Source organism: Cetorhinus maximus, chromosome 2 (genome assembly GCF_964194155.1).
Source record: "Cetorhinus maximus chromosome 2, sCetMax3.hap1.1, whole genome shotgun sequence".
In the NCBI taxonomy this organism is placed as follows: domain Eukaryota; kingdom Metazoa; phylum Chordata; class Chondrichthyes; order Lamniformes; family Cetorhinidae; genus Cetorhinus; species Cetorhinus maximus.
The window spans coordinates 137,002,213-137,028,212 of record NC_135880.1 but is presented as its reverse complement, the minus strand read 5'-3'; positions in this window follow the sequence as shown (position 1 = coordinate 137,028,212).

Below are 26,000 nucleotides of genomic sequence, written 5' to 3'. Positions count from 1 at the left end.
TGTGAATGTGGTGCCAATCGAGCGGGCTACTTTGTCCTGGATGGTGTCAAGCTTCTTAAGCGTTGTTGGAGCAGCACCTATTTAGGCTAGTGGAGAGTATTCCACCACACTCCTGACTTGTGCTTGTAGATGGTGGAGCCAGGAAATGAGTTACTCGTCGCAGGATTCCTAGCATCTGACTTGATCTTGTAGCCACAGTATTTATATGGCTAGTCCAGTTCAGTTTCTAGTCAATGGTAACCCCCAGGACGTTGATAGTGGGGGATCCAGCGATGGTAATGCCATCGAATGTCTAGGGGTGATGGTTAGACTCTCTCTTGTTGGAGATGGACATTGCCTGGCACTGGTGTGGCATGAATGCTGCTTGCCACTTGTCATCCCAAGCTTGGATATTGTCCAGGTCTTGCTGCAATTGGACATGGACTGCTTCAGTACCTGAGGAGTCACAAATGGTGCTGAATATTGTGCAATCATCAGCGAACATCCCCACTTATGACCTTATGATGGAAAGAAGGTCATTGATGAAGCAGCTGAAGATGGTCGGGCCTAGGACAATACCCTGAGGAATTTCTGCAGTGATGCCCTGGAACTGAGATGATTGACCTCCACGACCACAGCCATCTTCCTTTGTGTTAGGTATGACCCCAACCGGCGTAGAGTTTCCCCCCTGATTCCCATTGACTCCAGTTTTGCTAGGGCTCCTTGATGCCACACTCGTTCAAATGTGGCCTTGATGTCACGGGCAAGTCACTCACACCTCACCTCCGGATTTTAAAAAGTCTCACCCGATCTACTCTTAGATATGTCTAGGAGCTGAAGGAAAAATTCTGGACAAGGTCCAATATTCTCCTTAACACAGCACTTAGTACACACTTATAAACATATTACAGAATGCTGCAAAAAAAATCAATGGTCAGTAAACTAAAATAAGTCATTGATGCACATCCTTAATGACAGTGAACAAAAGAAAAATAAATCCACTAGTTAAGAAAGGATTGCTGTGTCTGCAATAATACTGCGGTCCAGGGAAAGCAAAATGCCTCTTTAGTTACTACCTCCTTCCATTTCCTTTTGGCTCTTGTAAACATACAGGAAGGAAATAAGAAGAGAAGGTGTTTGTCAAAATTCTTACCAATGTACCAATTATCTTGGGAATACACTTTTTCCTCATCTCTTTCCTTACAGTTAAGCAGGAGCCTAGTTTGATTGTGGGAGTTCCAGGCAAAGGTTTGATTTGGGTTCTTTGCATTTTACTAAACACAGGAACAAAATATTATCAAATTAACCTGGGGTCAGATCAGCATATGTGTGATCATGAGGAGATGTGTTTGTAATGAGTAATATATCAAATAAAGATGTAAAGTCACTGATGATCAATGAAATCAAGATTGATTTACCTCATCTTAAACGAAGCAGTGGATCACAATGAGGCCCTTGAATTGCAGGGTCCCCTGTCATTATTTGTGGACCATGGCCCACTTCCTGAGGTACATTCCCAGTTCAACCCAAAGGCCCTGGAATTCCGTGGGTACTTTCACACTGTTTCCTGAAATTTTCTAGTCGGTTTGTAAAGGAGTGGGACTCACATGAGCTTCTGCAAGGTATATGTTGAATTCCCCTTTGAAAGTTCTTTTGTCAGGATTAAAGGTAACTGATTCACATTAAAGTTCGCAGATATCGTTAGTCACCCTCCTTGTGGACAAATTGATTCTCAGCCATGAAATTCAACCAGTTCCATGATCCTGCAGAGACAGAGGTGAATGGAGATTGTTTTGTTATTATTATAAAATCACTAGAGGTGACATTCAACTCCAGCAGAGATGCAAAATGAGCATTAGTGGATCAGCTACCCACCCAAATTACCTTTCCATTGGCTTCATCTGGTGTGTGTAACAAGTGGCTAATCTGTGACTTTTGGATTCTTTCCAAAGTTAAATTTCATCCTCATCCAAGTTTAAACTGAGCTGACCTTAGCTTGGTGATCAGCCTCTGAACAAGCAAAGGTAAGGAAACAAAATAAAGTGCAATAGGTCTGTGAACCAGGTCTTCAATAATTAAACTCACAAAGTCCCCTTGATGAGGAAAGAAGAGAGAAAAGTATTTGCTGTCAACAACACTGCTGACCTGTGGAGCCTGGGTAACATTTTAAAGATTGATTTCCTCAAGTTTGACTTAACTAGGCGGTCTCCAAAAATTGCCTCTCAGACCTTTAACTTCCCTCCCTTCCCCAAGCCCACTAACCCAAACTGCCCCCAATGTTCCCCCTAACACTGAACTCACATCTGTCTCTAGCTTCTTCCCTGTTCATTAGGCCACCCCCTGCTCCCTCAGCCCTATTGCCACCAAACTACTGACCACCCAAATTCCCTTCCTGGTCCTCATGTTAGCTAATATTATTAATGGTCCTCTCTCTTCAGCCACTGCCTCTTCCTCCTCCCTGCCATCATCAACACTGTCCTCAAAAAAAATTCTCTTGATCACTTTATTGCAAACCACTGCCCCATTTTCAACTTCCCCTTCCTCTCCAAAGTTCTTGAACTTGTTGTCAACCCCATCTTTCTCACAACTCAACATTTGATCCCTCCAATCAGTCTTCCAGACTTATCAACATGCTGAAACAGCTCTCATCAAAGTCACAAATGACAAATAAGTAACTGTGATGATGGTAAACTAACCCTCCTCGACCTGTCTGTAACCTTTTGCATGAATGACTAAACTGTCCTGCTCCAATGCCTTCATTGTCCAGCTGGGTGGTTTCACCTGGTTTCATTGCTATTTAGCCAGAGAATCTCCTGCAATGGTTGCTATTCCCTCTCCTGCACCACTGCCTCTAGAGTTTCCCAATGATCTTTCCCTGGTGCCTTTATATTTCTTATCTACATGCTGCCCCATGATGACATCATCTGAAAATACAACATCAGATTCCACATATACACTGACTACACCCAGCTCTACCTCACCACTAATGTACCCTGTAAGCTGCGCGTAACCCAAAAGTCTCCCAAATTGGCTGTGCACAAGTCAGCCCCTTTAAGTTATTGTGCAGCAGTACAATGGAATTTAAAGGGGCCACACATTTAAATAAATCACCCGAACACTCCAATGAAAAATTAGAGAGAATGCGGCTCACCACAACTTCTCTTGATCCCTTCACTGCCTCTGATTTGTCACGCTGCTTGTCAGCATCCTGCCTGACCCCAAGATGATTTTCTGACTACGTATCTGTACCATCACTAAAACCGCCTATTTCTACATCTATAATACTATGTGCCTCCACCCTACCTCTGCTCATCTGCTACAGAAGCTCTCTTCCACTCTTTCAACTCCAGGCTCAGCAATTGCAATCCTCTCCTGGTCAGTGTCCCATCTCCATCCTTCGTAAACAACACTTCATCCAAAACTCTGCTGGCCTAGCCTAACTTGCATCAAGTCCTGTTCATCCAGCACCACTCTTTTACTCAGTGAACTACATTGGCTCCTGGTCCCCAACTGCTTCTATTTCAAAATTCTCTCCCTTATGTTTAAATCACTCCTTGGCATCGCCACTCCACGTCTCTGTAAATTCCTCCAGCCCTACTGCAGTGTAACGGTCTGGCACATATAGGGCTAATGTGGGACTGAGTATAGCACCGCCCACACAGTCATGTAAGAGAACACATGACCCGCACCTAGGGGTCAGAATAGTGTTGGACAGATCCACGTGCAGACCTAAGCATAGAGACAGATCCCAGCTTGTACCCTTTACTGTATATTTGTAAAATGTTCTAGTAGTTAATAAAGACTTACAGTTAACCTGCTAAAGACTACAAAGACTCCATCAAACCTACCGAGATGTAATCAATGCCCCACAACATGGTGACAGCTCATGGGAAAAACCCAAAACCTCACTAAAATGCAGAGACAAACCAAAATGATGGAAGACTGAGAAAAAATTCAGTAATTGCTGACCTGAAAAGAAGCTCCAGGAGCAGAAGAACCGGGGAAAAATCACCAGGTCAAAGCTCCAAAGAAAGGCTTGGCAGCTGAAGGCAGGAATTAAAAAATTTCTTACTGCAGCAGAAGACTCCAAAGGATTTCTTGGAAATCCAACTTTAGGTCCCAGAGTGCAGAGTCAGCCACCTAACAGGGTGATCTAAATCTTATAAAATTCCAGGCTGCAGCAAGTCCTGAGAAATCTTTAAAGTAATTCAGAGTCAGGAGTGTAGCTTGAGAGAAACCCATCGCTAAAACCCAATCCCTGAGTTGGAGCTTGAACCTGTGGTGTTTGAGCTCATCAGAAACAAAAAAAAGAGAAAGAGTTAATTAAATATTTCAGGAGTATCGTGGCTGTTCAACTTGGTAAAAGGCAAGCAGAGGTTAGAATGTGACAGACTCACAAGTCAAAAAGTAAAAAGCTGAACAAGAGAAGTCTGGAGGCAGCGGATCCAGGCAGCCATTAGAAATTCTTTTCAAGCTGAGCGCAATCGCCATTGTTGCGGAGCCTGCCAAATGTGGCAAGCGCAGAAAATCCCTTTGGCTCCAATTGAACAGTGATGCCATCTTGAAACTCAGAAAGCTCTTAAAGCAGAACACACAGTTTTAAAATTTTGAACATAGATCAGAATTCCACAATCCCAAATCAATTCAGACTAATCCAAGGCCCAGATCAATTACAAAATTGGCACCTTTGGGGGAAAAGATTCTTAAGATACAGCATTGCTTCAGGTTTAAATAAAAAGTCAGAAGAAGAGCAGGTGAAAATGCTGCAACGTGCAGAGGAGATTCACCAGGATGTTGCCTGAGATGAAACATTTAAGTTATGAAGAGAGGTTTAATAGATGTGGGTTGTTTTCGTTGGAGCAGAGAAGACTAAGGGGCGACCTGATCGAGGTGTACAAGGTTATGAGGGGCATGGACAGGGTGGATAGGGAGCAGCTGTTCCCCTTAGCTGAAGGGTCAGTCACGAGGGGACATAAGTTCAAGGTGAGGGGCAGGAGATTTAGGGGGGATGTGAGGAAAAGTCTTTTTATCCGGAGGGTGGTGATGGTCTGGAATGCGCTGCCTGGGAGGGTGGTGGAGGCGGGTTGCCTCACATCCTTTAAAAAATACCTGGATAAGCACTTGGCAATTCATAACAATCAAGGCTATGGGCCAAGTGCTGGTAAATGGGATTAGGTATGTAGGTCAGGTGTTTCTCACGTGTCGGTGCAGACTCGATGGGCCAAAGGGCCTCTTCTGCACTGTGTGATTCTGTGATTTACTCAGTAGGCCCGATGACAGATGATATTATTGCAAGAGAGGGAAATAATGAATGATCTGCAAAATTCAGAGGTACTAAAATCATTCAACATTTATTTTAATTTAAGAAGCAATTAAATACTCAAAAGAGCTAAATCCAAAAAGAGAGTCCAACAGCCAGGAGAACTTGAAATTCATTCATCCATGATGGGATGGCTGAAGGTTATGAGTATGGTGATTTTAAATTGGAACTCATCAGAGACAGAATAGTGGTAAGAGTAGTGGGTGATGCATTCTCTGACCTCCTGAAAGCAAAGGAAGATCTAACCCTGGAAAAGGCAATCCAGATAGTTAGACAGCAGAACACCATGAGCAACACCAGGCCATTTTAAGGGGAGAGAATAAATTGTGGTGTAGAGTGCAACCCACAGTCCAGCTAATTAAATAACAAAGGCCAGAGAAAGCAATACCCAAACCAGCCAGCAGAGCAACCATGCCAATGTTGTAGAGCAAAGCACTCCAACAGATGAGACCATTGTACTGCAATTTCAGCCCAATGCTTTCAGTGCAACAGGATAGGACACTACGGCAAACTGTGCAAGACAAAAGCTCTGAAACGCACAGAAGGCCCAAAGATTATCAAGGGGTCAAGACTGCAAACCTGGAAGACACACAGCTTCTTGGGTGAGGTCAAAGATCTTGGTTTCTCATTTTAAAATGCAGATATTACTGTCAAAGGCCACTTGACAAATGTTAAATTAGATACAGGAGCCAGCATAACAGTCCTGTCAGGCAAAGAACCAAGGCTAAATGACCTCTGGCTTCAAACAACAGACACACCGCTCTATGGGCCTGAAGGAATCCGATTTCCATCATTGATCATGGAACCGCTAAGGTATGGCAGCAAATGGATCTTCAAGCTGATGTATGCCATCCATATCCAGCCATTCTCTCCCTTGAGCAGAGATACCTGTGTAGCCTTGGATCTTCTCAAAATGGCAGATGATGTCAAGACAACCTTTGTTGTTAACCAAACAGAACTGCATGTTCCCAGTACTCAAACAAAAAAGAGTATCCTTACTGGGACTTCAGCTCTGAACTGTCTTCTCTCTTTGCAGAGCAGGTTTGTCCATTCTCATTACAGATCCCAGAAAACCTTCAATGGTCAGACCAGCCAACTACTCAGGAGGTAACCACAACACCGCCAGTGGAAGAGCTGAAAGAGAGTGAACAGCAGCCCGAGGAGCCTCTACCTCCAGCCCTGACAACGGTACAACAGGTCAACACTGCAACACTGTGCATATGCTGCACCTCCCAGCCACCGTGCCAAAGCCAGAAGAGATGCTGAAACCTGGAAGCAGCCGTCCATGGATGACAACGAAAAGCAGAGGTGAGTGTACCACTAAACCTTATTCTCACCACAGGGACGCTTTTCCTCGGCTACAGAGGACATTGAGACGTCCCACACAACAACGGAAAAAACTAAAGAAGTGACAAGGAGACGAGCACAATGTTTGTCCACTCCACAGGAAACAAGTTAGAGTAGCAGCAGCCACCGATCAACACAACAGCTGAGCTGACCAAGTGTGGTTCAACATGAAGGAATGGAAGAAAAGGATGAAAAGGTACCCAAATGCCAGCTCAGCCTCCAAACAAACAGGAAGGACCAGCAAAGACCAAGTCTACCACTCTCCCAATAGTAATGCAAATGAGATATGGAAGGATTATAAGGCCTCCAGACGGCCTGAACCTTTGAATTCAAAGACTTGAAGGGGGGAGATGGGATAGTGATAATGTAGTAAATGCATTAAAAATGTAAGACATGAAGTAAACTAGTATAATACTAAATACATTGGATAAAGGCTTGGGGGGGTTGTAAAATAAGGATCTGGCACATATAGGGTTATTGTGGGGCTGAGTATAGTGCCACCCACAAAGTGATGTAAGAGAATACATAACCCACACCTAAGAGTCAGTGTGGTGTTGGACAGAGCCTTGTGCAGACCTAAACATGGAGACAGCTCCTAGCTTGTACCCTTTACTGTATATTTGCGAATAGTTCTTGTGGTTAATTTAGACTTACAGTTAACCTGCTAAAGACTATGAAGATTTCATCAAACCTACCTCGATGTAAACAACACCTCACAATATCGACAACCCTTTAAGATCTCTGTGCTCCTCCAATTCTGGTCTCTTGTTCATCACAGATTTTCATTGCTCCACCATTGGCAGCCATGCCTGCAACTGCCAAGGAATTCTGGAATAAATAGATAAATCCTGAATAAACTCAGTGAACTCTGAAAGTGCCTTCACCCCCGCAGCCTTCGCTACCTTTCTAAGTGGCTCCTTAAAAACCTCCCTCAAGTTTTTGGCAACATATCCTTTTTAAGTGGATTGATGATAATGTTCCTGTAAAGCACCTTCGGATGTGTAAAGCATAGAAATATAAGTTATTGTTTTTACTGCCCTATAATTCCATCTGTGACTTGTTAACCTATTTCCATAGCTCACCAATATCTCTGCAATTTTCTTTGATCTTCTAAATAACCAACAACATTTCCTATTTTGGTATTGTCTGCAAATTTCAACATCATTGCTTCTCGATCTATATCCAAGTCACTGAAATGCTCGCTGAACACCAGAACTGAACCATGAAGAATATCCAGTTCCACTCTGAGTAACTGCCCTTGACCCCTATTCTATATTTATTCCTCTCTATCCAGTTTCTAATGTTCAGCCAGTGTGTGTGTTCAACCTTAAAAAGAAACCTGCATTCTGTCCCATTTAATCTACTTTCATTGATATTTAAATATCTAACTACATATCCAAATATGTTTTTAAAAAATGACATCAGCATCTGCAAAACTTTGCTCTTTGTTTAAAGTGTCACGACTCACTGGGGATAGTGCGCTGTAATATCAAGCCCCACTGTTACCCGAGCCGCGACAAATATCAAAAATTTTGACCAAACCGCCAGATTGCCCCAATTCTACCTAACTGTTTAATTTAGGTTAACAGAATACAAGCACCAGGTTTGTAAACTTAATAAGTAAATAACTGTTTATTGAACAAACTGTTGTTAACCAGTGGCAAAAGAAAGAAATATGAACTGCTAATTTCTAACTCTATAGACTAAATTCTACCCCTTCTTAAACTCCTATATACACACACATACAAGACACATAAGACACACAAAAACATGGATTTTAAGGGTGGGATAAAACAGTTCAATAGCACCAATTCCGAGGTACAGGATTCGATGGGTTGCTTTTGATCGATGTCTTCCAAATTCCTTTCAGTTCTTGTTGATGACACAAGGTGGTCTTCCAGCACTCTCAGTATTTAGTTCACTGGTTGAGCACTTGCCTTTCAATGTCTCTAACAGTGATTTTCCCCTTTGCCTCTTGACAGGGGTTTTCAGAGAGAGAGCAGGTTATGGAGATTTGAGGAGAAAAAGCCAGCTAGCTATTATTGTGGAATTACTGGAATCTTACACAAACAGGAGAAAGAGGTTTTAGGTCTTGGATCACTGGGTCTGTCCTGGATCACTGGGTCATTCCTGGGTCGCTCAGTCCGTTTCTGGCGAAGGTGGGGCTTGTACAAGTCAGACGGGTTGCACCTAAACCGGAACGGGACCAACATCCTTGCAGGGAGATTTGCTAGTGCTGTTGGGGGTGGGGGAGTGGTTTAAACTAATCTGGCAGGGGGATGGGATACAGAGTGGAGGTACAGTAGGGGGTGATGCACAGCCAAATATAGAAGAGAAACTACGTCAGTCTGGAAGGCACAGCAAATATAGACCTGTTAAAGCACAAGGGAATAATAGAAGGTTGGAATGCATTTATTTTAATGCAAGGAGTCTTACAAGTAAGGCAGATGAATTGAGGGCATTGATTGACAAATGGAAATATGATATTGTTGCTATCACAGAGACATGGTTGAGGGAAGGGCAGGACTGGCAGCTTGATATTCCAGGTTATAGAATCTTCAGGTGTGACAATTGGGTGGGGGGGGGGGGGGGGGGCGGTTATAAAAGTGGAGGTGGCATTGCACTATTGACCAAGGAGTCAATTACTACAATAAGGGTGGGATGGTATCTTAGAAGGTTCCTCAAATGAGGCCATGTGGGTAGAACTTAAAAACAAAAAAGGGGCAGTCACTTTGTTGGGAGTGTACTATAGGCCCCCAAACAGTCAGGGGGAGATAGAGGAGCAGATACGTAGGCAAATCTCAGAGAAGTGTAAAAATAATAGGGTAATAATAGTAGGGGATTTCAACTTCCCCAATATTAACTGGATAGTCTTAGTGTGAAAGGCTTAGAGGGGGCAGAATTCTTAAAGTGCATCCAGGGGAGCTTTTTGAGCCAGCACGTAGAAAGTCCTACAAGAGAAGGGGTGGTACTGGACCTAATCTTGGGGAATGAAGCCAGGCAAGTAGTCGAAGTGTCAGTGAGGGAGCATTTCGGGGATAGCTCTGTAAGACTCTGTAAGATTTAAGGTAGTTGTAGAAAAGGACAAAGATGGGCTGAAATAAAGGTCCAGAATTGGGGGAAGGCCGATTTCAATACGATAAGGCAGGATCTGGCCAAAGTCGACTGGGAGCAGCCACTTGTAGGAAAATCTATATCAGACCAGTGGGAGTTATTCAAAAAGGAAATAGTGAGAGTTCAGGGCCTACATGTTCCCGTAAAGGTGAAGGATATGACCAACAAGTCCAGGGAACCCTGGATGTCAAGGTAATATAGAGGATTGGATAAGGAAAGAAAAGGAAGCTTATGGCAGATACAGAGGGTTGAAAAAAGCGGAAGCCCTAGAGGAGTATAGAAAGTATAGGAGGGTACTTTAAAAAGTAACTAGGAGAGCGAAGAGGGGGCATGAAAAAACACTGGCGGGCAAGATAAAGGAAAATCCCAAGGCATTTTATAAATATATTAGTGGCAAGAGGATAACCAGGGAAAGAGTAGGGCCCATTAGGGACCAAAGTGGCAATCTGTGCGTGGAGCCGGAGGACGTAGGTGAGGTTTTGAATGATTATTTTTCATCTATGTTCACTATGGAGAAGGACGATATAGGTGTATAAATCAGGGAAGGGAACTGTGATATACTTGAACAAATTAGCATTGAAAGGGAGAAGGTATTAACGGTTTTAGCGGGCTTAAAAGTGGATAAATCCTGAGTCTGAGATGAGATGTATCCCAGGCCGCCGTGGGAGGCAAGGGAGGAGCTTGCAGGGGTCCTGACATTCATTTTCAAATCCTTTCTGGCTACGGGAGAGGTGCCAGAGAACAGGAGGACAGTGAATGTGGTACCATTATTCCAGAAGGGTAGTAGGGATAAACCAGGTAATTACAGGCCAGTGAGTCTAACATCAGTGGTAGGAAAACTATCGGAAAACATTCTGAGGGACAGAATTAATCTCCACTTGGAGAGGCAGGGATTAATCAGGGATAGTCAGCATGGCTTTGTCAGGGGGAGGTCGTGTTTAACAAATTTGATTGAATTTTTTGAGAAAGTGACTAGTTGTGTAAATAAGGATAGTGCTGTTGATGTAATCTATATCGACTTCAGTAAGGCATTTGACAAGGTCCCACATGGGAGAATGGTCAAGAAGGTAAGAGCCCATGGGATCCAGGGCAATTTGGCAAACTGGATCCAAAATTGGCTTAGTGGCAGGAGGCAGAGGGTGATGGTCGAAGGTTGTTTTTGCAATTGGAAGCCTGTGATGATTGGTGTACAGCAGGGATCAGTGCTGGGAACCTTACTGTTTGCAGTGTTCAATAATGATTTAGATGTGAATATAGAAGGTATGATCAGTAAGTTCGCAGATGTCATAAATAATGAGGAGGAAAGCCTTAGCTTACAGGATGATATAGATGGACTGGTAAGATGGGCAGAGCAGTGGCGAATGGAATTTAATCCTGAGAAGTGTGAGGTGATGCATTTTTGGAGGAGTAACACGGCAAGGGAATATACGATGAATGGTAGGACCCTAGGAAGTGCAGAGGATCAGAGGTGTACATGTCCATAGATCCCTGAAGTTAGCAGCACGGTAGATAAGGTGGTTAAGAAGGCATGTGGGATACTTGCCTTTATTAGCCGAGGCATAGAATATAAGAGCAGGGAGGTTATATTGGAGCTGTATAAAATGCTAGCTAGGCCACAGCCCAGCGCTTCAATGATGGGTCCCTCGAGCGACTGCTGGATGTCATGGAGTTCCGCTGGGATGTGCTGTACCCCCAATCTGGCTGCAGGATGAGCAGCAAAGTCACCAACCCGGCTTGGGAGGCAGTGATCAGCGCAAACACCCTGCAGAGGAGGACAGCCACCTGGTGCCACAACTGTGTGCAGCTCTGGTCACCACACTATAGGAAGGATGTGATTGGAGAGGGTGCAGGGGAGATTCACCAGGATGCTTCCTGGGCTGTAGCGTTTCAGCTATGAAGAGAGACTGGATAGGCTAGGGTTGTTTTCCTTAGAGCAGAGAAGGCTGAGCAGGGACCTGATAGAAGTATACAAAATTATGAGGGGCATAGATAGGGTAGGTAGAAAGAAGTTTTTCCCCTTAGCAGGGGTGTCAATAACCAGGGGGCATTGATTTAAGATAAGGGGTAAGAGGTTTAGACGGGATTTGAGGAAAACATTTTTCACCAAGAGATCAGTTGGAATCTGGAACACACTGCCTGAGGGGGTGATAGAGGCAGGAACCCTCACAACATTTAAGAAGTATTTAGATGAGCACTTGAAACATGATAGCACACAGAGCTATGGGCCAAGTGTTGGAAAATGGGATTAGAATAGATAGGTGCTTGATGGCTGGCATAGACACAATGGGCCGAAGGGCCTGTTTCTGTGCTGTATAACTCTATGACTCTATAGGTGGAATTTTCCCAGATTTGCACTAAGTGCAGTGGCAGGTGGGTAAAATGGAGTCCTATCCGCTGAAGAAAATGGCAGGTTTTCATGCCGTATCGTCCCGAACCCACCTCATTATTTATTCACTCCTGCGAAACACATCGTTTCCATGGCGGTCAGGCTCTCATTTGATCATCACCCTGTTGTTGCATCACACTGGTCGCCATCTTTAAAAGGCAGCTACCAGCAATGCGCTCATCGCCACCAGCTCACCACTGTTGCCCAGGAGACATGGCCAGCAAAGGGAAAAAAGACTGTAGCCCCCCGCTTCAACGACAGGTTCCTCGAGCAACTGCTGGATGCCATGGAGGCCCACCAGGATGTGCTCTACCCCCACTCTGGCTGCAGGATGGGCAGCAAAGTCACCAACCTGGCTTGGGAGGCGGTGGTCAGTGTAAATGCCCTGCAGAGGAGGACAGCCACCTAGTACCACAAAAGGATGAATGATCTCCTCCATTCTGCCAGGTTAAGTCACTCTTTTCATCACTCCCAACTCACACACTCACAAACCCATCACAGATCCACAGGGCCCTCACTCACTGCCAGTGCAAGGGACATCACCGTTCACTCTCTCTCACACACCGTCATTGTCCTCATCCTGTCCATGGGACCATTCACCACCCACACAGGCAAGGCACATTTATCATCTGGACTGGCAGGCGTCCTGATAAACTCTCCCTATTTCTATCCATGCAGGACAAACTGGCTCACAACAGGAGGGAAAGGTTGCAGACAGGTGGAGGGAAACCGGAGATCAAAGTTCTGACAGAATTCGAAAACAGAGTGATCCAGCTGGCCGGCAATGAACAGGACCGGTCCTGTGCTGACAGTAAGGTTGGCGCTGCTCTACCAAGTGAGGATCCAGCAGCGCAACATCCATCAGATAACCATACTGTGAATGATGTGTCCTGTTTCAAAGGCCACTGCCATGCACTAATTATCTCCCCTTTCTTTCTCAGGCAGATCTGCCAAACAGCCGACAGAGTCCATGACCCAGGACCTCCAATCAAGCCCCAGAGAAGTGTCTTGAAAGAAACCTGAAGTCCCGTCACAGCGCTCACCTACACCCTCCACCAGCACAGAGACACACACCTCAGTGGGACCTAGCTTTAGAGTAGCCTTGAGATCACAATCTGGTGAGCACATCACATTTTCTGATCCACAGCAGATAGAGGCAGGGATTTTCCAGGTCCCCGGCACTCGGAGGGCTACTAGAGGCCAAAGATTGCTGAGTCTGAGTCAGATGATGAGCCTCTGGACTCAGTCATGTCACAGTTGCTGGACCTGCAAAGGCAAGCTCGGGAACATCAGGGAGGGATGTCTGCTGCACTCCTCAGATTGCAAGGCACGATGGAGGAGTCCGTCCATCTTCAGGCTGAGGTGATAGCACCAGCATTGCAACACACCAAGGTCAACACTGGCAGATTGGCGGCCGCCATTGAGACCTGGTCCAGGATGACACTCCTGCACTCCTTCGTGGGCTGAACTCAATCACTGTTGCCATAGTTGGCCTCCAACAATCTGTACGTGAGAGAGGTGCTGGGCAGCTCGATCTCACTCCAGCTACCCCATCCGCTCACGGACTCAGCCAGGAGCCCTAGGGCACCCATAAGGAGAAAGATAAGCAGGTGCACACTCCGGGGCCATCCACCCAGGTGACTCTGGGAGTGACCGGCCCACCTGAACCCTCTTTTCCTGTGACCTCCGCAGCTCCAGCTTCACAGGCCAAGGAGGGTGCCACTACCACACAGCAGGACCCCGAAAACAGGCTGGGGCTCACCAAGTCCCTGCCCTCCAGAGGACCTGAAGGTCTGAGGTGCTGCAGGCAGACACAGCATCAGATGCGTCTAAAGTTTCATGGCTGCGTCTGTGAGATAGCTCTGATCCTGGAGCGCAAGCGAGCTGCCCTCGGCCAGACAGGAGTCAGACATTCTCAGAGGCCATGTGAAGATCTATGGAATGTCCTCACTGCATGTTGTCATCATCATCCTGCGATCGAGCGACTATTAGGGCCTCCACTGCATGGCCATGACAGCAGCATTCTCACAGAGGATATTGGCGCTGTCATAAGCCAGACTGGAGTCAAACGTTAACAACTCCGATGTGAGGATCTTTGGGGGCATCTCACTGCATGTCGTCATCATCCTCCAAAAATCTGGCAGCTATGTGGGCCTCCTGAGTGCACCTGCCTCATCCCCCTTGTCACCACCACCGAGGACCCCCTCACCCTCATCCCCGTAGGCATCCTCCTCATCCGAGGAGACCTCCAGCTCCTCTATCTCTTCTTCAGCCAGCTCGTCTCCCCCACTCGAGTGCCAGGTTGTAAAGGGCACAGCAGACGACAACGATGCATGACACCTTCTGTGGACTATGTTGCAGGGCTCCACCAGACCAGTCCAGGCACCAGAACCACATCTTCAGCATCCTGATGGTCTGCTCCACCAAGTTGTGAGCTGCAGCTTGAGCCTCATTATAGCATCCACCAAGTGTAGAAATGGAGACCTGAGCGCCACATGATTGCAGTCAATCGCATCCTGCACCTGTGGGAATTCCAAGATCAGGGCAAATCCAATGGCCCTTGCATCCTGGCTGTCCCAGTCCTGAGCGAAATGCACAGAGTTGTGTGCCGTGGAGAAGATGGTGTCCGTGACCTCATGGATGCATTTTTGGGTGGCGAATTGTGAAATCCCACAGAGGCCACCTGTGGAGCCCTGAAAGGAGCCACTGGCGTAGAAATTGAGCACCGCGGTCACTTTCACAGCCACTGGCAGTGGATGCCCTCCATGTCTCCTTGGTGCCAAGTCCTGCAGTAAGGGGCAGGTGTGAGCCACCAGGTCCCTGGACATGCGCAGTCGTCAGTGACACTGGTTCTCAGTCATCTGCAGGAATGGCAGGCAGCGTCTATAGACCCTGGGTGTCACTAGGCGCCGACCAGCCACGGCTCGCAGACGCTCCTGGGCAGCGTGTGCGGGAGCCCCTGCTGCCCCTTCTTCATGAGGTTGCTGCTGCTGCCTTTGCACAGCCAGGAGCCTCAGTCGCTCTCTCCTCCGTCTTCTTCACTCTCTGTAGGCCATCAGGCACACAGCTAGGTCACCAGGATCCATGATCCTATGTGGTCCTCCTGCAGCATGTAAGAGAGAGAGAGACGTGGTTATCATGGCTGTACTTAGCACCTTTCCTGGCCCTGTGTGAACGCCCCTTAATGCTTCCCAGAGAGTGCTGGTCACCCCTTGGATGGCCAGAGGTGAGTGCGCTGCATGGCTGCCCTGTCAACCTGTGACATGGGGGACTCTGGTCCTAACCAGGATGCTGAGATTACAAGGGGCTGTGAGCACCTCCAGCAGTGACTGCTCCATGGCCAGTGTTGGTGAGGAGATTGTACAACGTGTGCAATCCAACTGCTCCGCGGTCCAATAAAGTGGTGGCGGACTCGAAGTCTGTGCCGGTGGGATGGGGGGGTGCAGGGGGTGAGGGGGGGGTGGTGTAAAGTATGGAGCACTTGGTGGCCCCTTTGGTGCCTCCGCGTTGCTTGCATGGGCGGGCAGGCTAGGAGCCTGACCCCAATCATATCACTGTGGCTAGGCCTGATCTGTCTCAGTTGTAGAGGCATGGTCAGTTTATACAGATGTCCCTAATGCGTGGCCACTTCCCTCACCTACCCTGACCCCCACCTCGATTGCCTGTGCGCGAGATGCAGAGCCAGGGCAGCACTTGACACCCCCCCCCAACCAAAAACGGTCACCTCTGAGGCGGGCCAGCACTGGCCCCCAGACATCCCCTACCCCTCAGCAGTCACCTACAGGGGTGGGCATTAGTTTCCCCCGCCCCCCCCCCCCCCACCAATGCCCCTGAGGCCTATAAACAATGGGTGAGCTGTGGAGAACGCTGCTGCTCACTCACCTCAGTTCCCCCAAAGTGAAGGCCGCCAAGTGCACGTCGCCTGCGTGCTATTGTGAAACACGTCAGCGTGCTTTCCACCAACGTGGATGGATGATACAGCGGGATTCCAATAGCCTGACAGAATGGCCTTTTAATTATACGCTGATGTATTACAATTAGCTCCCCGCCGACCGATGGCGGGAAATGCGGCCCGCCGTTGGTGGGTGAGCAAATGATCGCGACCTGCATTCACACCATCATGAAGCAGGTCACACCACATTTTCCGCGCACACCACCTATCATGCCCACCACCAGCCGGCTCAGAAAATTCCACCCTACATCTTGTTCCTTTCAGGCTAGGAGCTATTCTGCTCCATGGTCTCACATAAAACCTGATTACCTGGTCATGAGCCAATTAAACAGTTGTTGCCAGGCAGCTCCCTTGATCCAGGACTCCTTTCCAGCACCATCCTGTCTTTCATGGCACACTCTAATCCAGGACTACAACATTGTATATATCGCTTATCCTGTTCCAGTGGACATGTCTTTCAAACTGCAGCCATTATAATTTTAATCCAGAGTCCAACAGGAATAAAAAGGTGTGTTCCTTACAAAAGACATAAAATTATAGCACAATTTTAACATTCGGCGGGCACAAATAGATCGGATGGATAAAAGCAAAATACTGCGGATGCTGGAAATCTAGAACAAAAACAAAAATACCTGGAAAAACTCAGCAGGTCTGACAGCATCTGCAGAGAGGGATACAGTTGACGTTTCGAGTCCATATGACCCTTACGTATGATGGAACTCACTTCTTGCTATCTTGACTCCATTCTCTCTCCCCTTGTCCAGTCTCATCCCATCTACATCCGCGATTCCTCTCACACCCTACATCATATCAACAATTTCCAGTTCCCTGGCCCCAACCGCCTCCTCTTCACCATGGACGTCCAATCCCTCTACACATCCATCCCCCACCGGGATGGTCTGAGGGCTCTCCGCTTCTTCCTTGAACAGAGGCCCGAACAATCCCCATCCACCACTACTCTCCTCCGTCTGGCTGAACTTGTTCTCTCACTGAACAATTTCTCCTTAAACTCGTCTCACTTCCTCCAAATAAAAAGTGTGGCTATGGGTACCCGCATGGGCCCCAGTTATGGCTGTCTCTTTATGGGGTATGTGGAACATTCCTTGTTCCAGTCCTACTCCAGCCCCCTCCCACAACTCTTTCTCCGGTACATCGATGATTACTTCAGTGCTGCTTCATGCTCTCATCTAGATCTGGAAAAATGTATTAATTTTGCTTCCAATTTCCACCCCTCCATCATTTTCATATGGTCCATCTCTGACACTTCCCTTCCCTTTCTTGACCTCTCAGTCTCAAATTCTGGTGATAGACTGTCCACCAATATTCATTACAAGCCTACCAACTCCCACAGCTACTTCGACTACAGCTCCTCACACCCTGCTTCCTATAAGGAATCCATCACATTCTCTCAGTTCCTTCGCCTCTGTCGCATCTGTTCTAATGATGCCACTTTCCAAAACAGTTCCTCTGACATGTCTTCCTTCTTCCTTCTTCCAAGGTTTTCCACCCACGGTGGTTGACAGGGCCCTCAACTGTGTCCGGCCCATCTCCCGTGCATCCGCCCTCACACCTTCCTCTCCCTCCCAGAACCATGAAAGGGTCCCTCTTGCCCTCACTTATCACCCCACCAGCCACCACGTTCAAAAGATCATCCTCTGCCATTTCCGCCAACTCCAGCATGATGCCACCACCAAGCACACCACCCCTTCACCCCACCCCCCACCACCTTGTGGCTTTCCGCATGGATCATTCCCTCTGGGACACCCTGGTCCACTCCTCCATCACCCTCTCCACCTCAACCCCCTCCCACAGCACCTTCCCATGCAACCGCAGAAGGTGCAACGCCTGCCCCTTTACTTCCCCCCTCCTCACGTCCAAGGGCCCAAGCACTTCTTTCAAGTGAAGCAGCACTTCACTTGAACTTCCCTCAATTTAGTCTACTGCACTCGCTGCTCCCAATGCGGTCTCCTCTACATTGAAGAGACCAAACGCAGACTGGGTGACCACTTTGCGGAACACCTTCAGTCTGTCCGCAAGCATGACTCAGGCCTCCCTGTCACTTGCCATTTCAGCACACCACCCTGCTCTCATGCCCACATTTCCGTCCTTGGCTGCTGCAATGTTCCAGTGAAGCTCAACGCAAACTGGAGGAACAGCACCTCATCTTCCGACTAGGCACTTTACAGCCTTCTGGACTGAATATTCAGCTCAACAATTTCAGATCATGAACTCTCTCCTCCATCCCCACCCCCTTTCCGATCCCCCTTTTTCCAATAATTTATCATTATTTTTACAACTATTTTTTTCTTTTCCCTCCTATTTTTAAACTTATTTCGATCTATTGTTTCATCTCCACCTTTTAGCCTATTTGGATCCCTTTCCCCCACCCCACCTGCACTAGGGCCATCTGCCACTAGCTTGCTTCCCTTAATGTCCCCATTAGCACATCCTTTAGATAATATCACCACCGTCAACACCCCTTTGTCCTTTTGTCTATGACATCTTTGGCAGTCTCCTCTTGGCCTCCACCTATCACTGGCCCCCTATCAAGCTCGCCTGTCCCACCCCCTTCTACCAGCTTATATTTCATCTCATTTCTATATGTCTTAGTTCTGATGAAGGGTCATACGGACTCGAAACATCAACTGTATCCTTCTCCACAGATGCTGTCAGACCTGCTGAGTTTTTCCAGGTATTTTTGTTTTTGTTATAGATCAGGTGGTGTGTTTAATGAGTGGGTGTCAATGGGGCGGTGTTTATAATTAGTGGGTGTCAATGGGATGTAGTGTATAACAGGCAGGAGTCAATGGGGCGGAGTTTGGAGTGGGTGGCAATCGAGCAAGTCTATAACGAGTGGGTGTCAATGGGATGGAGTGTATAACGAGTGGGTGTAAATGAGGTGAGTGTATAATGAGTAGGCGTTGATGGAGCGTAGTCTATAATGAGTTGGTGACAATGAGGTAGAGTGTATAATGAGCGGGTGTCAATGGGGTGGAGTGTGTCACAAGTGGGTGTCAATGGGGCAGAATGTATAACGAGTGGGGTCAATCGGACAGGGTGTATTTTTTTCATTGATTCATAATATGTGAGCATCGCTGGTTAGGCCCACATTTAGTGCCCATCCCTAATTACCGTGAGAAGGTGGTGGTGACCTGCCTTCTTGAACTGCTGCAGTTCATATGGTGTAGGTACGATGAGAATGGATTTTTAAGAAAATTTTGGGGGAATATTGTGTTAGAGTGTGTAAATGATTTAATGAAGGTGGGGAAAGGTTTCTAGAGACAGGTTGTCTGGGAGGTTTAACACATGAAAGGATAGAGGCGTTTGGCTTGTGCATTTGTAATGAGATATTATGGTGGTTTAAGGTACATGTAAGTAAGTTGGATTGAAAAAATTTGCATTTTTTGATAAGTTAAGAGTTTATTTGAATATCAAAGGGAAGTCAGAGGCGACAAGAAACATTTTTGCATTTTACAGGAGTTCCTGGGTAAAAAGAAGAGGGTATATTACATTTTATTGATGCGACAGCAGAGACAAAATAGAAACATGAATGATTTTATATTTGGAAGGATTTGAGTTTCAAAGAGCATGAGAACAGTAGAACCTGAGATGAAAGAGGGAAAATGGTATTTTAGAGGTACTGTGGAGAGGTTAGGGGCTGGCTGTTGGCTGTGTGAGGAAGATCTCCTGGAAAAAGCTCTAGGCTGGGAGAAGATGCAGTATGGATCAGCCATCCAGTCAAGCCAGAAAAGTCTTGTGCCGCAAAAAGCAGCCCTGTTCTGAAGTCTTGGATTTCCATAGCAGAGTGGAAGAGAGTTTAAGAGGTCGTGTTGTATGCCTTTATTAAAGCTACAGCAGTTTGCCTTGGGTAATATGACTGGATTTTTATAGTTAAACATCTATAAGGGAGTGTTGCCTGGAAGGTAAAAGCAAAATACTGCAGATGCTGAAAATCTGAAATAAAAACAAAAAATGCTGGAAAATCTCAGCAGGTCTGACAGCATCTGTGGAGAGAGAAACAAAGTTAATGTTTTGTGTCATATGACCCTCCTTCAGAGCTAAAGAGAAGCAGAAATGCGATGAAATTTATACTGTTTAAGGGGGGGTGGAGTAGGTGAAGCTGGATAGAAGGCCAGTGATAGGTGGGGGCTAAGGAGAGGTTGACAAAGATGTCATAGACAAAAAGACAAAGGGAGTGTTAATTGTAGTGGTAAGGGCTAAAGGACGTGCTGATAGTGGCATAAAGGTAAGAAAGCAGAATGTGTTAATAGCAGAACGAGGGTAAGCACTATGTGAAAGCACAACATGGAACAAGTAACAGATGGCCCTTTAGGGGGTGGGGTGGGGGAGGGGCGGTCGTTGGGGGAAAAGGATGGAAAAAGGAATAAAAAAGGGCTTAAAACAACGAATAAATGAATAAAAATGAAAAGAAGGGGATAAAAAAAATAAAAATAAATTTTAAGAAAAAGAAAAATGGGGATTTTAAAAAGGGTGAGGATAGAGGAAAGTGTTCGTTTTTAGGTATACCTGGTGCTGCTCTTGGCATGCCCTCCTGCACTCTTCATTGAACCAGGGTTGATCCCCTGGCTTGATGGTAATGGTAGAGTGGGTGATATGCCCGGTCATGAGGTTACAGGTTGTGATTGAATACAATTCTGCTGCGGCTTATGGCCCACAGTGTCTCATGGTTGCCCAGACTTGAGTTGGTAGATCTGTTCGAAATCTATCCCATTTAGCACAATGATAGTACCACATAGCACAATGGAGGGCATCCTCAATGTGAAGGCAGGACTTTGTCTCCACAATGACTGTGCAGTTGTCACTCCCACCGATACAGCCATGGACAGATGCGTCTGCAGCAGGCAGGTTGGTGAGGATGAGGTCAAGTATGTTTTCCCCTCTTGTTGGTTCCCTCACCACCTGCCGCAGACCCAGTCTAGTAGCTATGTCCTTTAGGACTTGGCCAGTAGAAGTATAAATGAGCCACTCTTGATGATGGACATTGAAGTCCCTGACCCAGAGTACATTCTGTACCCTTGACACCCTCAGTGCTTCCTCCAAGTGATGTTCAACATGGAGGAGCACTGATTCATCAACTGAGGGAGGGTAGTGTGTGATAATCAGCAGGAGGTTTCCTTGCCATTGACCCGATGCCATGAGACTTCATGGGGTCAGGGTTTGAAGCTGAGGACTCCCAAGGCAACTACCTCTTGACTCTATACCACTGTGCCGCCGCCACCTCTGCTGGGTCTGTCCTGCCAGTGGGATAGGATGGTGATGGTGATGTCTGGGACATTGTCTGTCAGGTATAATTCTATGGGTATGGCTATGTCAGGCTGTTGCTTGGCTAGTCTGTGAGACAGCACTCCCAATTTTTGCACAAGTCCCCAGATGTTAGTAAGAAGGACTTTGCAGGGTCAACAGGGCTGGGTTTGCCATTGTCATTTCCATTGCTTAAGTCAATGCCGAGTCGTCCGTCCAGTTTTGTTCCCTTTGGGCTTTGTACCACTTTGATATAACTAAGTAACTTACTAGGCCATTTCAGAGACAACCACATTGCTGTGGGTCGGAGTCACATGTAGGCCAGACCAGGTAAGGATGACAGATTTCCCTCCCTTAAGGGCAATTGTGAACCAGATGGGTTTATACAACAATTGACAATGGTTTCACAGTCATCATTAGACTTTTAATTCCAGGGTTTTATTGAATTCAAATTTCACCATCTGCCATGGTGGGATTCGAACCCAGGTCCCCAGAACATTACCTTGGGTCTCTGGATTACTAGTCTAATGACAATACCACTGCACCACCGCCTCCCCCTTGAGGGGTTTCCAATGGGGCAGAATATATAACGAGTGGGTGTCAATGGGGTAGAGTGTATAACAAGTGGATATCAATGCGGTGGAGTGTGGAGGGGATGTCAATGGGGTGGAGTGTATAACAAGTGGGTGTCAATGGAGTAAATGTATAATGAGCGGGTGTCAATGGGATGGAATGTATAACGAGTAGCTGTTAATGGGGTGGAATGTGGAGCGGGTGTCAATGGAGTGGAGTGTATAATGAGCGGGTGTCAATGGGGTGGAGTGTGTAACGAGTGGGTGTCAATGGGGTGGAGTGTGTAACAAGTGGGTGTCAATGGGGTGGAATGTGGAGCGGGTGTCAATGGAGTGGAGTGTATAATGAGCGGGTGTCAATGGGGTGGAGTGTGTAACGAGTGGGTATCAATGGGGCAGATTGTATAACAATCTGGTGTTGATGGAGCGGATTGTATAACAATCGGGTGTCAATGGGGCAGAATTTATAATGAGTGGGTGTCAATGGGGCAGAGCGTATAATGAGTGAGTGTCAATGGGGTGGAGTGTGTAACAAGTGGGTGTCAATGGGTCAAAGTGTATAACGAGTGAGTGTCAATGGAGTGGAGTGTGGAGTCAGTGTCAATGGGGCAGATTGTGGAGTGGGTATTAATGGGGCAAGTGTACAACAAGGGGGTGCCAATGAGCCGAGTGCATAATGGTTGCTTTAGGCCTCTACGAGGAATGACACCAAAAGTGTTCAATTTATAAAATTCTTCCACCAAGGCGCATTCTGGTTCACGTCGATTTAATCTACAATTCGATATGGAGATTTGGGGGGAGGGGGGAGCGGCAAAATTTATCTTGAAATAATTTGTAAAGGTGCTCCTCTCCTGGTGGGGGTCCTGTCTTCCTGGTGGGGGCTGCCTGTCATGGTCCTGTCCTGCTGACTGTCTGTCATAATCCAATTCTGGTGGGGACTCCTCCTGTTTTGGTCCAATCCTGGTGGTTTTGACCAGAAAGCACAACATTTAAAAACAGTGTGCCCCATAATTGGCCGAATTATTTTTTCTTCAGGATTACACCCTGCTGAGAACTGCTGAGGATGAAAATTCCTAGGGAAACTGTTTTTGAGCTAAAAATGAAAGGATTGTTTTAATACAACATCAAACAAGAAGGAAAACTAACTTTCTTCCTTTTTTTTTAAAGTGAAGTTATATCTTACTAATCTAGTTGAATTTTTTGGAGTCATTAGTAAAATAGACTTTGGTGTTTATGGATAATGCAAAATACTGGGATGCTGGAAATCTGAAATAGAAACAAAATTCTGGAAATACGCTGTAGATCTAGCAGCACCTGTGGAGAGGGAAACAGAGTTAACTTTTCAGATCAATGATTTTCCGTCAGAACTGAAAAGAATTAGAGATGCAACACATTTTAAGCAAATACAGAGGCAAGAAAAAGGGCAATGGTGAGGAATTACAAAATGGTAGGTCTGCGAGAGAGAGTAGAAGGTAGGAGTGAATAATTAAAAAAGGGGCGATGATGCAAGACAAAATGAGGTAGTAATGGAACAAGTAATGAAACAAAAAATGGGTCCGGATGAGGTATCTATGCGAACAGCGGAAGCTGTCGAACAAAAGAAATGGGAGCATAGGATACAATCTGAAATTGCTGAACTCAATTTTGAGTTTGGAAGCCTAATTGAAAGATGAGGTGCTGCTCCTTTAACTTACATCAAGTTTCATTGGGACAGTGTAGGAGGTTGAGGACAGAGAGATCAGAGTGGGATTAAAATTACAGGTATTAGGAAGTTTGGGGTTACGCTTGCAGATGGAGGTTTTTTAACTAAACTGTCACCCAATCTATTCATAGAACCATACAGCACAGAAGGAGGCCATTTGACCCACCATGTCCTGATACCTCTTTGCCCACAGCCATACAAATTCTTTCCCTCAAGTGTTGATCCAGTTCCCTTTTGAAAGTTATTATTGAATCTGCTTCCACCACCCATTCAGGCAATGCATTCTGGAACATAACTTGATGTATTGAAACAATTCTCCTCATCTTCCATGGGATTAGTTTTCTAATTACATCAACTTTTTATCGTCTGATTATTGGTTGCTTCAAAAATAGTTTTTCTTACTTTGTCAAAGCCCTTCATGATTTTGAACACCAGTATTAAATTTTCCCTTTACCTTCTCTGCTCTTAGGGAACCAGCCCCAGTTTCTCTAGCCTCTCCACATAACAGATTTCCTGGTAACATCACTATTAACATTCCAATAAAATTCCTCTGCAGCCTCTCAAAGACCTTGACATTCATCCTAAAATGTGGTGCCCAGAATTAGACAATACTCCAGCCCAACCAATGATTTATAAAGGCTTATCAAGATCTCCTCATTTTTGTATCCTTTGCCTGTTTACTAAGTCAAAGGTACATTTTTTTTAACAGTCTTCTCTACTTGTCCTACCATCTTTATGGACATATACATACATCCTGAGGACTCTCTGTTCCTGTACCCTCTTTAAAATTATAGCATTTAATTATATTACCACTCCTCATTCTTTCAATCAAAATGCATCACCTCACACTTCGCTGCATTAAATTGTATCTGACATGTGTATGCCCATTCACCAGTCTAAATTTGTATATTAACCACGATTGATACCTTTTTAACAATTATAAGAATGTATTCAGTGCCCCTTCTTAAAGGGCATTTCACCCTTCATTTTATGTCCTCCTGATATCTGTTGTTAATTGCACATAATTTGGGTGTTTAATTATATTAATCGGCAATAATTGGAAACTCACCTGTATGCATGTTTATAGGAGCAGGGCACATAGCTGTCCCTGGAGAGGGTGGTCATTGGTATGTTGGAGGCTTTCTGTGACTGGTGGGCTGGAGTACATTGTTGGCCCCCACCCTCCCCTCCCCTCCCCAAAAAAACAATGTTTTGATTTAGTTTGATAAGTTTCCTTTAATGTTTTTGTTAGTGTCCCTTTAAGGGATTGGTTCTTTGAATTTTTTTTGTTAATTTACCCCTTTTTTTTCATTGGTTTACTCAAAAAAAGAAGGTATATAGGAGCAGGGCACCCAGCTGTCCCAGAAAGAGAGTATGTGGTACCCACTAGCACGCTGGAGGCCTTCTCTGATTGGTGGGCACTGGGGGCTAGGGTGCATTATCAGCCCCTACAATGATGTTATGATTTGATTTAAGTTTCCATTGTGATTTTTGTCTTTGTTGCAGTGTCCCTTTAAGGGTCTGCCCTTTTAATTTGTCCCTTTGTTATTTTGTTTTATTTGTCCTCTTGTTATATTCAGAAGAGTATATAGGTGCAGGGCACTTGGCTGTCCCTGGAAAGGGAGCATGTGGTGTCCACTGACATATTTAAGGCTTTCTGTAACCTGTAGGTGCTGCAGGGGCTGGAGTGCATTATCTCCACCCATAATGATATTTTAATTTATTAAGTTTTGTTTTTAACGGTGTCCCTTTAAGGGGTGATTCTTATTAGTGAATTGTTCATTTGGTATTTGAGTATATAGGAGCAGAGGTGTTAATGATTGGAGTATGACATGTGGTTTCTGTAACTAAAAGTTTCAATTGTGTCACTATCTGAGTTATGACATGGCAGTAGGGGATGGTTGCCTAAAAGTAAAGGTTGGAAGCTAAGATATTTTGGGATGTAAAGCTAAAGTCCTAATGGCCATTGTGGAAAATGACAGGGCAAGTTTAAGTTGTTGGGGAAGAGCTAACCTCCAATGTTCTCAGAATCTGAACTGTATGATGAATGGAAGAGTGAGGTTGATATGTGGTCAAGGGCTATCAAAGAGAAAACAAGGTATGGTTTGTGTTATTGCTTCCTACAAGAAGTAAAATCAGAAGTAAGATGTTTTCTGAGATGGGTGCCAGTCAGTTGGATAATGAAGGTTTGAACTTTCTAATAGAATTCCTAGGTGAAAACCACAAGGAAGATGAGCTGTTAAATCCTTCCCTCCATCATAAGGTCAGAAGTGAGAATGTTCGCTGATGATTACACAATGCTCAGCACCATTTGTGATTCCTCAGATACTGATGCAGTCTGTGCCCATGTGCAGCAAGACCTGGAC